The sequence below is a fragment of the Mytilus californianus genome, unplaced genomic scaffold, assembly GCF_021869535.1.
Source record: "Mytilus californianus isolate M0D057914Y unplaced genomic scaffold, xbMytCali1.0.p SCAF_3, whole genome shotgun sequence".
In the NCBI taxonomy this organism is placed as follows: Eukaryota; Metazoa; Mollusca; class Bivalvia; order Mytilida; family Mytilidae; genus Mytilus; species Mytilus californianus.
In genome coordinates, this window is record NW_026262679.1 from 24,298,586 (window position 1) to 24,314,398 (window position 15,813).

Here is a 15,813-nt window from a genome sequence, read left to right on the forward strand (position 1 = left end):
TAAATCGCCCACTAACTTTAGAGATATACGCAAAGAAATTATATGGGGTAATAAAAACATAAAAATAAAAAACAAACCATTATTGATGTTTAGCTGGATCAAAAGCAACATAATCTATATCAATGAACTTATTGACGAAAACATTTTTTTAACGACTGTAGATTTGTAAAAGACTTTTGGATTAAAATAACAGAAAAAATGAAAAACATAAACTTTTGTAAGAAAATAACCCTAATAGATATAGTCTTTGGATATAAAATCGGAGACCGACATTATAATGATATAAATCTTATTATAACTTTGATAGGTTTCTCAATTTACAAATCATTTTACACATCAGAACAAAGAACAAAATCCGCCGACATATACACTATCTTTAAAAACGAATTTGAATTATACTTTGAAGTAAACAGACATGTGAAAGAACGCAAAAGTAATCTAATTCGCAAATTTCAAAAATTTCTGTAAAATGTGCTAGATTAAAATATATATATATATAAATACATATATAGTTGTGAAGCATAATGTATAGAATAATAACTAATGTATCTATAAAATGAGATACTACACGTGCAAATTTAAAATTGACACCTTTGCGTCCGTTAAGAAAAATCTAAAATTTCACTTAAATCATAAAACAAAATTCACGAAATATTATGAAAGACAATAAACATTCTATTTGGATAACAAGAAACATATAATACCTTACCTTTTGATTATAATCCAAAATCAATAAGATTAACACATGCACTATATTATCCTTCAATCATGTCAGGTTACGATTATTTGATCACACTGGACACACGCACGATTTTTCTAAACGAGTAAAATATGTGTCAGGTAGATTAAGGATGGAAAAGTAAAGGTCAAATCCGGAATAAAATATACGTAAATGCAAATTTAAATGATTTGCAATTATATAAGTTTATATTATAATATATTTGTATTTGTAATTAGCTAACAATTATAAAGTAAAACTTATCTTTAAGACACCCTGTTCTTAAAGATATTAATATATCAGGGTACCTTGTTTGTGAAAGCTGTAGCAATAAGGTTATTGTAACAGCTTTAGACCAATAAATCAATTATCATAGTCTAAAAAAAAAAAAAAAAAAAAAAAACTTCCACCATAATATTTACTCCAAAGATACTTTATTATGTAACAAAACTTCCTATTGGAATTTATTTTATGTGATAAAAATTCCAAGGCATTGGTCCTTTTATTATGCTTATGGAATACATTGTATGTATCACATAAAATTAATTCCAATTGGAATTTTTGTTACATAATAAATAATCTTTGGAATAAATAGTATGGTGTATTTATATGTGTTATATAATACCTTCTGAAACTTGTGTAATCTAATAGAACTTGATATATATTGTTACCATTCTACTTTTGCAATTCTATTGTATATGTATGGTATGTTATATACAGTCCATCAAATTACTATCAATAATATTTTTTCAAATCAGAGGCAACTAGCTGACGCTAAAAGGTGACTGCAGGGTCTTCATGTCCATTAATAATGACTGCATGATCTCCAAGAACAACTGAGTAATAACTTCTAGTACTTTTTTCCTTAATATTTACGATTTTATTTCTCGTGCTTCGTTTATCCCGATTTTTATTTTCCGTGCAATGTTTTTGAGATTTTTATTTCATGTGTTTCCTTGTTCAGACCCCCCCCCCTTTTTACCAACCTCTGTTTATGAGTGGACAGTATCAAATGTTAAATTCAGGAGTTTGTTTATTTTACCTTTTTCTGCAGTGATGAAAAAAAAGGCCAATTGAAATCCAAAAGAGATTTGATCTTTCTGAAAAACATAATGCATTTAGCTTCGACATAACTAGTGGTTGCTAGGCCTTAAACTTTTCTAACTGTACTGGTTTGTCTGTACTCAAGTTATTTTTTTTAAAGTGTAACAACAGCCCACCACTTAGATTGATTGATTGTTGGTTGCTTAACGTCCAGTGGCAAATATTTCATCCATTTTCAGGACGATCCACCACTTAGAAGCTGGGACTGTAATACTAATATAACAGTCCCAGTTAGAAGTCATCATAATATATCAAAGACAACAAGAAATATTATAGTGTTTGTCTCTGTTGAAATAATGTTTATTTCATAAATGTCACACATACATGTACATCATGTACATGGGTAATGTAATGCCTGTCATCTTTTTTTATAAAAATAACCTCTAAATTTTAAACTTTGAAATATTTTTGAGGTGCAAATAAAAGCAGAATTGTGTCTGGTTTATTAATTTGGTTTACTGTATGATTTTATGTTGTTAAGTGATGATAAAAACAGAGGTTCCCCCATCAGGCATGTCTGACAGGAGAAAACAAAGCCAATTGACAAAAAAAAAAACCAAATATGTACATTTCAACAACAATGCTGCCTTTCAACACCTAGCTGGTTTGCTTTCAAATCCAAACATAATTGCCTTAAACATTTGTACCTATCATTGTATCAAAGTGAGAGTTCCTTTTGATCCCCTCATATTGATGGAAATTATAAGATTAGACAAACATTCAAAAAATCTTTCCTTTAATTTAACTCCGACATGTCTTTTTTCCAATTTTCAGGTCTAAAAATGCCCCAATTATTCTATATGTAAAATATAAAGAAGATAAAAAAAAATCAGCAGTTTCCTTACCTTTTCCACCAAGTAGTGACAGCTGGTGATGATGCAATATTTTGTTCACTGTACGAGGACCCAATTAGGGAATAACAGCTCACCTGATCACACGTGTTTCAGTTAAATAAGAAAAATTCAAAATCCGTAATGGCATGTATGTTTATGAATTTAAATACTATGTCCCCGAATCAGGTCAAAACTTCTAAAATCAAGTGGTGACCAGTTAAGTTCAGTTGCAAATTAATGCATTGCTCAGTTCTGTTGTATTTTCCTCCTTTAATATATGGAGCACTAACCAGGTTTTATATGGTGTCGAGGAAGGATATATGTCAACTCGTACCTTCGCCAACTCGTACCCTATTTTTGCCAACTCGTACTTCTATCGTCTCGTTCTTCTACCAACTCGTACCCAATATTAATTATGTAATACAAATAGACAGGAAATACAAAAAAAATGAAAAACATTGATTAACAACATTTCAATTTGCTAACCGAGTCCCTGTGGATGAATGGTCCATCGGCTGATTGAAAGACATTCATTATTTAATCTAGTCTATTCATATTATATAAATATCATGAAAAATTTCATTATTTTATTTTTTAAATTAAAATTTTTAGTAAAGATGTAAATCATTTTAGTGTCTATAAACTATGTCTAGTGCTATATCTATGTCTTTGTAATATATTGTATCTCTCAAATTCGTCATTATCTAACATTGTAATACATTACGTACGGTTGTTTGAATGAAACCAATCAGTGGTTAATTGTGTCATTCAACAATAAGTATATTGAACATTAAATGTGAGTGTGAACAGTTATTTAATTTGATTAAACATGTAAATATTTTGTGATGAACAGTTATCACTTCTTTCAGTTTCTAGCGATTCCTCAATTAAAGTGTACAGAATTTTACACCGGTATTGAAAATAAATACACCCTGAGGCGCAGCCGAAGGTAGCATGCATTTTCAACACCGGTGTAAAATTCCGTACACCCCTGCCCTGACTGCACCGAGATAACGAATTTATTTCTTATTTACCGTTCGTTTACTGTTTTTATTCCAGGGAATAAAATTGAACAAAAAATCTTATGACCAGCTCTCATTACACATTTTTCAACATCAACGTTGCTCTGCATTTTTCAAATATCTTTTATTCTATTTTTTTTTGGCAAAAAAATTCAAAATCTAATTTTTTGTTAATCTGAAATTCTTTTTTTTTATTATTATTTTTTCCAAAATTTAAATTTTCATAATTTTGGCAAACATTTTAATTTTTGGAAATTTTGGCATATCTTTTTTTTATCCCCTTGTGAACTAGGGTGGGTTGTTATTTACACCCGAGTACTTAACCAATCAGATTGCAAGATTCTTGCTTCATAAGAAATAATGTTTTATCGTTCTAGAAATGGAAATCAAGAACAATGTTCATTTGCCCCTACTGTGAAGAGGAGTCTGATCAAGCGTATGCTATGCTTGGTCACACAGTAATAAAGCACCGTCATAGCTAAAAAATGACAATGTATATTTGTGAGGTGAACGCATATCAGATACACATTTATTCTTTTTTTAGTATTATATCATAAGGATCGTATTGAAGCTTACAGATTCATGATTTATTTCGTTGTTTATTGAATACATTGGACAAGTCCCCGAGTTTATAATTAGCTCAGTAGTCAGTACTTCGGTATTGACATGATTTATAGCAAACCTTTCTAAAATTATTTTTCAGGGCTCCAAGGGGGACAGGGAAAGAGAAATATGGTCACTTCAGTCCTCTTCCTACCTACTCTTGCCAAAGTGAGACGTCCGTTTAGCTCTTTTAGTACAATATTTGGGTTTATATTGAATTTGTTTGATTGTTTACTCCTTATCTTTAGTTTTCTTTCTCCTATGTTTTTTCGTCACTGTAATACATATCAGTCATAAAATACTATTGACTGTAAAAACAAAGGTAGCAATGAAATTAAAAAAAAATGAGTCCCTGTACTCGGTTCTTTAGACCGTTTTAAAACGGACCCATTGATTTCTTATATAATATCGTAATAGGTTGTGGTTAAATGTTTTCAGAACAGAAAGTTATCATTAAATTGAAAAAGGTTAAATTTTATCAACATTGCAATTTATTTTTCTTTGTGAATTATTGGGAATAAATAATGTTGTCCTTCACTTAATTACAGTTATAAACTAGAAAAAGTCAGTTTTTAAGGTCAAGAATGCCTTATTTCTTATTCACATTTTCTTCAAAAAACCCAGACCATTTGTTGAAAAACCCGGACGTTTTGTACTGTTGCCCTCGACAAAAATACGGACAATGCAAAACACTGAATTTTAGGTTAAATACAACGAAATTGTGCGTCTTTTGTGCTCGAAACATGAATAGTAGTCAAAATAAGATGGACAGTCATGAATAAAACTATTTTAATTGCAAAATAGCAGTTAATTGACCTGATCGCATGTTTTATCACTCGAAAAAACCCGATCTACACTAAAAAAAAAGTGGACCGATTCACTTGAAAAAACACGATCTCTGCCGGACACTATACCTGCCGTGCATGAGATCTTAATTCAGATATATCGAATAATTTAATGTATTGTTATTCATATATGTTATTACCAGGGGCGGATTCAGGCGGGGGCGTGGCGGGCGCGTCCCCCCCCCTAAAATTTGCAAAGCATGGGTTGTACTCAAAGAATTTAAGTTTGCGCTCTCCTAACCTAAAACCCTGGATCCTCCCCTGATTACTTATAGTATCTAATAAACATATGTAATACATTTGGACTTTGTTTAATTCGTATGCTGGCTTTGTGGTTTCAAAAGGATTAGAAAGGTGTTTATTTTTAACTTGGCGTGTACTGGTTGACACAGGCGCACAGTATATCTGCGTTATGGAAATTTCGACTGTAGATTAACCACATAGAAGTAGAAGTAGAAGTATTATATATACACTTACACGAAAAAAACTCACATGTCCAACGCAAAAATCAGTAAAAAATATTCTTTTCCAATATTCTATGGATCGTTCAAGCTTGAAATGATGTTCTACATATTCTTATTTACCAACAAGGGTTAAAACTAATGAATTCATTACTTACCAATTAAAGACTAATGCTGCATTTAAAAACAAAAGTAAAAAAAAAACATTTAGAAAAATCATATCAGTAGATCAATTACAAAATGAAAATAACAATTAAATTTTCAATATAACCTAATAAATGAAACACAATCATGCTTAAATATAGTGGGTACGAGTTGGAAGAAGTACGAGTTGGTAAAAATAGGGTATGAGCCCAAGTTGATTGAGTACGAGTTGACGAATGTACAAGTTGTCGTGTACCCTCGAGGAACATATATATATTTAGTCCGAGATTGCTCTGACTTCCAGCGGCTGTTTTGCCAGACAAGCTGGGGTCATATTTAGGCATTATTTATGTAACACTCTCAAACGTGTCCATCCCCCCAAACGTGTCCTTAAAATTCCAAATCGCCCAGACGTGTCCGATTTCACACACCCCAAACGTGTCCGATAATTTTTATTCGCCAAAACGTGTCCACTTAAAACGTAAGAACGTCTTAAAACTTTTAGCGCTATTATGTCCTCATTGGTGTCAATATCGTTTACGGCAACTCAATAATAGGGCACACAATTGAAGATGTCGGGTTTTGGTTGGATTCTAAAAAGGTGTTAAGTCGCTATCAAAGGACATAAATGCTGAAGTATTTGGCCACAATTTCCGGATATTAAAAATGTAACAGAGTTGAAAGAAGAAAATCCAAAATTTATTAGCATTAGTTTGTTCAACGCCGGCCGGTTGTTTATATTTAGCATAATTGCAAGTATGATTTGCAACATATAAATTTACTCTTGACTGTTGATTGCTTTAAAAAGTGTAGTGGCAAATATTTCATGCTTATTTAGAGCGAACTTAAAAAATGCAATTAATTAGGTTTGTACAATTAAATTCATCGTTTACTAAGTGAATTCATTTGTAATGATATACTTCGGTGGTTTCTAACTACATGCATATTTATGATGTATCAGGATATTGCATGGATTTTTTTTATCAGTTCTCCAAAGTACGTACCGGTATTAATTTTTTAGGAAAACAAACTTTATAATTTATTATCGTTAATTACCTCCCTCTTCTTCTTAGTAGACTCCTATAGGTAGGAGTGTAAAACTTCCCGGAACTTTTGTGCTATGTACATATGGACTTACTAACCCCCAATTAATTTTATATAGCATTGTTAATCTAGCTTTTTTTCGTCTCTTATGTAAACTTTCCCATTGTAAAGAATTTATCATGTTGGAAACTGCTCCCGGTCTTCTGTCTGTATATTACGCTGTATCTGCTCAACCTGAGTGATGTGGTGCTTTTTGTACGGATCCCAGACAGGGGAAGAGTATTCGATAACTGGACGGACAAGTGATGTGTACGTAAGGTTTTCAAAAACGTTTAACTTTAAAAATTATGTTTCATTGTCACTAAAATTTCCGTTTTATTGATATAAAATTTACAGGACTACAGAATATATTTTTGTTGTACAAATCCATCAAATGTATACGTTTTTGTTTTGCCATAGCGCTGTCCGTTTCACTTTGACTTATGTGTTGTGGGTGTCCTTTTGATATCGTCTGCATCTTTTTAAAGTCAATGAAAGAGCAATAGCCAAATTTGCTATTAACATAACATTATATATTAATATTGGTGGACACTGTTATTGTTATTTGAAGGCCAAAAATTAACTTAATTAAATGGGCATTTAAAAATATGGACAAGATTGAGCGTTCATAAAAAGGAACCGTTTAGGCTTTATATGGACACGTTTGGGATGAATGGACACGTTTGAGCGTTCTTTAAACGCAATCTTATTAAAATATAGATCTCGGATTATGTAGTATAACGTAGTATAACGAAATACTCGTATGTAGTATAACGTAGTATAACGAAATCCGAGATCTATATTTTAATTAGATTGCTTAAAACGGACACGTTTTGGCGCCCTTCAGCAACTTGACATGTTTTTGTAGTTCAATGACGTCGTATGGACACGTTTGGGGGGATGGACACGTTTCTGAGAGTTACATATATATAGTCCGAGATTCGGCTCTGACGTCCAACGGCTGTTTTGCCAGACAAGCTGAGGTCATATTTAGGCATTATTTTTTCCAAAACGGATAGTTTCACAAGTGCTAAAAAATCGACTCACTAGTAAAGCCATCAAAGCTACGTATGAAGTTCTACAAAAGGGCCGTTTACATAATCTGACATTTAAATGTCAGTACGATCTGTTTGATAAAATCGTTAGACCAATATTGCTATACGGCTGTGCCGAAATTTGGGGAATTAGTGATATTGATGCAATAAAAAAAGTCCATTTGAAGTTCTGTAAACTTTCGTTAAATTTGAAAAAAAAAAATCAACCCTTAGCTTTATGGTTTATGGAGAGCTCGCCTCTTATCCTATGTCAGTATAATTATGAGGAACACCGTATGGTAACCTTGTGATAGTTCTGATCGGAAATGGACAAATATTCTGTATAGATATATTTATAAACTCAACGAAGATAGTGGATATACTTTTGAATTGTTGATTTGTATAAAACTTATCTTGAATATATATGGATTTTCAAATATTTGGATAAATCAGAGTAATTACACTTTAAACCAAAATGGTTACAGTTGGGCATTAAACAGAGAACATTTGACCAATTTAAGCAGACTTGGAAATCAGAATGGAAAACTCTCGAAAAGCATCATTTTATTTTTTTAAAGAAAACTTTGAATTTGAAGAATATTTAGACACATTACCTTATAAAGATAAAATAACATTATGTTGGTTTAGAACTGGAAATCACTGGTTACCTATAGAAACAAGTAGATGGTTTGGAAGTGTTAGACAGGAAAGGTACTGTGTACTTTGTAATTCTCGTGAGATAGGTGATAAATTTCACTATATTCTAAACTGTACAGCTCTAACAGAAAGTAGAAGAGCTTTTCTTAAACCTTACTACTTAAGCCGAGTCATGGAATGTTTTGAAATCCGGCAGTTTATCTTTTTCAAAAATATTCCGGTATTGAAAAAATTGTGTAAATTAATCAGAATTATCAATACAGAAGTATGTTCTCCAGGTTGAACACCAATCTCTCATCCATCTTTGTATGCGTTTTGTACAAACTTGTCATGCCCAGAATCTGTATGTTACTATATGTAACAATATCTTTCTTTGTACTACCATTAACTTGGTTTTATAAGAAATGAAGAATCTTGAATCTATGTACTATATATACCATGGTTCTTACGAGTTAACATATTTAATTAAACAAACGAATCCGAATGATGAGTTTGTTTGAATATGTTAATGAGTAAGACACGTGGTACATATAACTTGTAATATAAATAAAATAATTGACAACTTGAACTAATATTCGACATTGACCCCGTTACCACTGGTTACCGATTTATCTAATGAGATGGCGGCTCTGCAAGTCATTATTGCACTTGACTCACAATGGTGGTCTAGCACACATGCAGATTTGTATCAAGCAGATGCGGAACAAAGATTTTGAAAAGGAGGGGACAAACTATATAAGCAACCATTAAGAGTGAAACATGTAAAAAGTCCATGCATTAACCATATATGCAGTTCCATATATGGTAAAACCACACCTCTTCTTATTCCGCCCTGACAAGGATATTTAGCATTATTCTAATGATTGTTAGTTTTGTTTTAATGTTAATTTTCAAGATATTATAGAATTATTTTTATTCTACAGGTTGTTCATTTCATTTGAAAAAGTGCGTAAATTACCCTATTAGCTTTTTGTACAAACGGCTTCGTTATTTAATTTGATTTATTATTTTACGTCCAGCAGGCCTTTAAGTGACCATAACAAAACGTTTAAAACAAAAGTTATAACTACATTTATGCATTATCTACAAAAATATCTGTTTTTATGCCCCCGCCGTAGCGATGGGGGCATTAAGTTTTACCCTTGTCCGTCTGTACGTACGTACGTACGTACGTCCCAAAATTGGTTTCCGTTCTCTAACTTGAGTTTGCCTCAACCAAATGTTATGAAACTTATACACAATGCTAAGTACCACAAAACACAGATCAAGTTTGATTTTTGGTGGCGTCACTTTAACCGTTCTAGAATTATGCCCCTTTATAAATGGAAAAATTGCAAAATTTTTATTTTCTTCTAAATATTAAGTAATTTTTAAAATTGGAGTTATTTTCCTTTGTTCGTGATTATAGTTGAATCAACTACAATCAATGCTTTATACAATGCAATGTTTAATTTTGACTTCCACTGATAAAACACAGATCAAGTTGAATTTGGGTAGTGTCACTTTAACAATTATTGAGTTATGCCCCTTTATAAATCGAAAGATTGCAAAATTTTTAGTTTCCATTCTGTAACTTAAGTTTGCCCCAACCGAACATTATGAAACCTATACACAATATTCATTACCATAAAACTAAGATCAAGTACAATTTTTTTGTGTCCGTTTTCTAACTTTAGTTTGCCTCAACCAAATGTTATAAAACTTATACACAATGCTTATTACTACATAATACAGATTAAGTACGAAATTTGGTAGCGACACTTTTACCGTTCTTGAGTTATGTCCCTTTATAAACATAAAAATTGCTGAATTTTTCGTTTCCGTTCTTTAGTTTGTCTCAACCAAATGTTATAAAACTTATATACAACCGTTCTAGAGTTATGCGTGTTTACAAATAGAAAAAATGCTGAATTTTTAGTTTCTGTTCTCTACTTAAGTTAGCCTCAACCAAATGTTATGAGACTTACACACAATGCTTATTACCACAAAACTCAGATCAAGTTCAAATTTGGGTAGCGTCACTTTTACCGTTCTTCAGTTATGTCCCTTTATAACTATATGATATGCAAGTGGGGGCATCATCCACATGTGGACACTATCCACATTTATTTTCCTTATTTTTTGTAGCGTTGGTTAGTGGTTCTCATTTAAAATCATATTTATAAAAATTCTTAAGAAGCGGCAAAACATAATTATAAGGATTATTACCAAATACTTAAGACAACAAAAATATTACAAATGTTTTTTTCTCTATAAATAGTTCCTAAATAGTTGAGAGGTGGTTACATTTCAGAAAATGGGGTAGAGCTTCAGTCATGGAATAACATCAAAATGAACGTGTTGTACCATAGCTAAGCTCCGCCTGCTTTCCTCTTAGATTCTAGTTGTGTTTCATGTTTAGTTATCAAAGTATGGTACAGCATAAAATTGCAGATAATAGACCATGGTTTCCCCCCAACACACTTTTAAGTAAATTATTTCATTAAAACACCCAAAGAAAAAATGCAATTTATATTACAACTACATGATAAAGGCAAATAAAGTACATATTTTAAATTCAAATTCTCCTTTGTTAGAGAAAACTATTTATCCTATACACATACCGATGATTGTCGAATTTAAAAAAAATTGTGATTGAGCAATCATATAGTAAGAATTGAAACTGACCGTTATGAACACATGCTGAACTCTTCAGGTAAACTGGAATATATTGCAAGATGTGAAAGGATATGGAAATATTGCAATTTGAACGTGATTGAGGACGAGCTCCATTTTGTATTGGAATGTCCTTTGTATGCAGCATCACGAACAGTTTTACTTGATACTAGTAGTATATTTATTAAATATCCAAATTTGAGAATACTTAGAGAATTTATTCATTTGGATTATGTCAAATGACAACAAAAGCTTTATAACATTTTTTATGCAAATACCCGAACTTAAGTTTTGACACACCTAACTGCTGGTTTTAGTGACATCATACAGAGTGGAGTTATCTTTCTTTCACCCAGCTGGCTCTCGATCTCACAAATTGTTTATCGTTAATTATGGAACGCCAAAACTGTTCTGTTATGCCCATTTTCATTATATGATGTGCATTTACCTTTATATGATGTGCACTTGTCATTATATGAAGTGCAAATTCCTTTGTATGATGGGCAAATATACTTATATGATGTGCAAATATACTTATATTTTGTGCATACATCTTTATCTGATGTGCAAAATTAATATACTTATATGATGTGCAAACATACTTATATGATGGGCAAATATCCTTATATCATGTGCAAATATACTTATATGATGTGCAAATATCCTTATATGATGTGCATTTTCCCTTATATCATGTGCAAAATCTTTATATGATGTGGTTGTGTCATTATATTATGTGCTTGTAATATTATATGATGTGGTTCGGTTTACTTCATTATATGATGTCAAAAAGACATTATATGATGTGCTTTCATCGTTGTTATGGTCAATAAACATGATTACGATTAGAACGATTACTGTCTATGTTATAACTGATTCCGATCTGCTTCTCCGGATTACTATAAACCCGGCTCAAATCTGTAGCTATCGTTTGGAAAATGGTTAAGATATTAAGAGATAAACCTTGGCACGTTGGTACCTCGTTTTTCAAGATGAAAAAATCACATCTGATGTTGTTGGAAAATTGTCAAAATATGAATTGCAAAGTTTAGGTTTAATCGATGGGTCTACAATAATGAACATACGGCTAAAGTTATTAAATTATAGGTCCTCGACTGTGTATTGAGCACATGGAGTTCAATGATTTGATCTACCAGAGGATATTCTGAAAAATTTTTAATTCCAGTTTACTGTTTCTGATCTAGCAGCCCCATCCTCGTATCAGCTTCCGAAAGTGCATTTTTGTCGAGCCTTCGACTTTTGTCGAAAAAGCGAGACATAGCGATCCTACATTCCGTCGGCGTCGTCGTCGTCGTCGTCGTCGTCGGCGTCCACAAATATTCACTCTGTGGTTAAAGTTTTTGAAATTTTAATAACTTTCTTAAACTATCCTGGATTTCTACCAAACTAGGACAGAAGCTTGTTTATGATCATAAGATAGTATCCAGAAGTAAATTTTGTAAAAAAAAAATTATTTTTTCCGTAATTTATCTCTAAATGGACTTAGTTTTTCTGCCAGGAAACATTACATTCACTCTGTGGTTAAAGTTTTTAAAATTTTAACAACTTTCTTAAACTATCCTGGATTTCTACCAAACTAGGACAGAAGCTTGTTTATGATCATAAAATAGTATCCAGAAGTAAATTTTGTAAAAAAAAAATTCCATTTATACCGTAATTTACCTCTAAATGGACTTAGTTTTTTCTGTCAGGAAACATTACATTCACTCTGTGGTTAAAGTTTTTAAAATTTTAATAACTTTCTTAAACTATCCTGGATTTCTACCAAATTAGGACAGAAGCTTGTTTATGATCATAAGATAGTATCCAAAAGTAAATTTTGTAAAAAAATATTCCATTTTTTCCGTATTTTACTTATAAATAGACTTAATTTTTCTGCCAGGAAACATTACATTCACTCTGTGGTTAAAGTTTTTAAAATTTTAACAACTTTCTTAAACTATCCTGGATTTGTACCAAACTTGGACAGAAGCTTGTTTATGATCAAAAGCTAGTATCTAGAAGGAAATTTTGTTCCTGTTTTTCCGTATTTTACTTATAAATGGACTTAGTTTTTCTATCAGTTAACATTTACATACAGTCTGCAGTTAAAGTTTTTAAAACATTTATTTGATTCATAAACTATCCTGGATTTTTACTAAACTGGGACAGAAGTTCTTACAATCAAAAGATAGTATCGAGAGGAATATTTTAATTTTTTTCCCTCATTTTTGTTGAGCCTGCGATTAACAGCAAAAATAGGCGAGACACTGGGTTCCGCGGAACCCTTACGAATTTTTATTGACAAAATGAGAAAGTGCAATTTAACAAAAATCAACGTTTCAAAAATTTCCGAGGAAGATTTAGATCAATTAATATAGGAGCTAGTTGAAGAATTTCCCTGCTGTGGCGAAACTTAGATAAAACAACATTTATTGCAAAAGACACCAAATAAATCACAGTAATGTTTAAAAGTATTTCATAACAATAGCTATAAAATTAACTAGTCATGCATAATTATACCGGTATGGATGATTGTTTGATTGATTGGTTAATTGGTTGATTGATTGGTGTTTAACGCCACTTTCAACATTATCGTGCTATTTCGTCGCGGTCATTTTATATTCGTGGAGGAAGCCGTAGTGCCCTGAGAGAACCACCGATCTTCGGTAGGAAAACTGACAATTCTAGTCAAATAAGATTGGAGTCGAGGTTACCTGCCACGTGCGGAATTCGAACTCACAACCTAAGTGTTGACAGGCTTGTGATACAGTAGGTCGACTACTTAGACCACTCGGCCACCGAGGCCCCCGGTTTGGATGAAAGGAGATATGGGATGAACTTAAGCTCGATGCATTAAAATTGTTAAGGCAGATCGCCCAGCAGTTCGATAAATAGATGCTTTATGTCAAAAATGGGTCTCGTAAAAGCAGACCTCCACAGAGAGCAAACTTTAGATTTTGATGTAACATTGATAAATTTAATGTGCGCTGATCTCGTAAAAGCAGATCGCCCAGCAGAGCCGGTTATATAATATGATGAAAACTTGTTTTATAGTATCAAAGATGTGGAAAATATTCTATCATAATCATTTGGTCATTAATGCAATTAGTGTCTCTTCCATGCCCTCTTGAACATAAAATCTAAATATTAAATAAACAACACTCCTCATGCTCAGGTTGGTTGTCATCGTGCAACACAGTTAATAACACCATATAGGAAAAACATAGAACTCCTTTTGTCATATAAAACACTGTCAAACATCCAAACATACTATCCACATTCATCTGTGTCCACACTTGTTTTATAGTAAAATGTATTTATTTTTTTTGTCTGGCTCTATTTTTATTATCAACCAATTTGAAAATTTATTACAAATTGGTCAAAATTTCTTTTTTTCTTCAAATTTATACTCAAATGAAATATATTCTTATGAGAATGTAAAGTAATTATAAATATTCTTGTCCAACATCCAAAAGATTTAATTCTGAATTAATTGCAACAGCAAATAGTCTCTATTTAAAGCTGATATTAATTTATAGTTTTTGTTAAAGATGTTGCACTCCTAGACAGAGAAGATGGTAACTTCATGGTAGATAGCAAATGAGGAGGAGTTGCATGTAGGTATTTGGTCATTACAATTATACTTAAAACTATGTAAATATTTGTGAGACAATAAGAATCAGTTTTCACTGAAACAATAGCTTAAAATTTTATGACAAATTGGTTTAAATTTCGTTTGTTCAAATTTAGACTCTAATGAGGTATATTTTAATAAGAATGTATAGTTCTTGTAAATCAATTGTCCCTAATTTAAGATTTGACATAAAACATGCATCACATTAATTTTTGTATTTATTTCAACAGCCAATAAATATTCTCTATTTAAAGCTAATACTAATTTAAAATTTTTCTTTTGTTACAGATACAGCCCAAATATGTTCCACTCCCACACAATGAAGATGGTTTCATGGTAGATAGCACATTAGGATTAGTAGCATGTAGTTTTATTTCAAATTAGTCTAAATATTTCTTTTATTCAAATTTATAATCTGATGAAGTATATTTTAACACGAATGTGTAGTAATTGTAAATATATTTGTGTCCAACTTAGGATTTGACATTTATTTTATAATTGATTGCAACAGCCAATAGTCTCTATTTAAAACTGATACTAATTAATAATTTTTGTTTTTGTTACAGATAAAACCTAAATATGTTACACTCCTAGACAATGAAGATGGTTTCATGGTAGATCGATTGCACATGAGGATCAGTAGCATGTAGGTATTTGGTATTTATTTATGTTTAGTGTCTGGTAACAAAAATCAGTTTTCCCTGGAACAACAGCTTAAATTAGATTTTATTACAAATTGGTTTAAAATTTCTTTTATTTAAATTTATAGTAGTCAGCACTTCGGTGTTGACATGAATATCAATTATATGGTCATTTTCATAAAGTTACTGTTGCAAAAGTATAAATTATTAGAAATACCAGAGACATATGTCTCTGGAAATACCAAGGATTTTCTTATCCCAGGCATAGATTACCTAAGCCGTATTTGGCACAACATTTTGGAATTTTGGGTCCTCAATGCTCTTCAACTTTGTACTTGTTTGGCTTTCTAACTATTTTGATCTGAGCGTGACTGAT

The 15,813-nt window shown here is 31.6% G+C and overlaps 2 protein-coding genes across 4 annotated transcripts in view; one reads left to right on the top strand and one right to left on the bottom strand.

Annotated features, from left to right (window-relative positions):
• The window catches only part of LOC127734197 (ornithine aminotransferase, mitochondrial-like), a 29,812-nt gene extending 26,895 nt beyond the window's left edge, over window positions 1-2,917 (bottom strand). For 2 of the 3 annotated variants that reach the window (XM_052243946.1, XM_052243949.1), the window contains exon 1: window positions 2,668-2,917. The gene's annotated coding sequence lies outside the window, so the exon portion shown is untranslated. Of the gene's footprint in view, window positions 1-709; window positions 1,121-2,667 lie in introns of those variants that run through there. The other variant, XM_052243947.1, reaches the window with a different exon arrangement.
• Window positions 1-15,813, top strand: part of LOC127734189 (xylulose kinase-like) — an 85,328-nt gene that overhangs the window by 6,615 nt on the left and 62,900 nt on the right. The gene's annotated exons all lie outside the window — the stretch shown is intronic.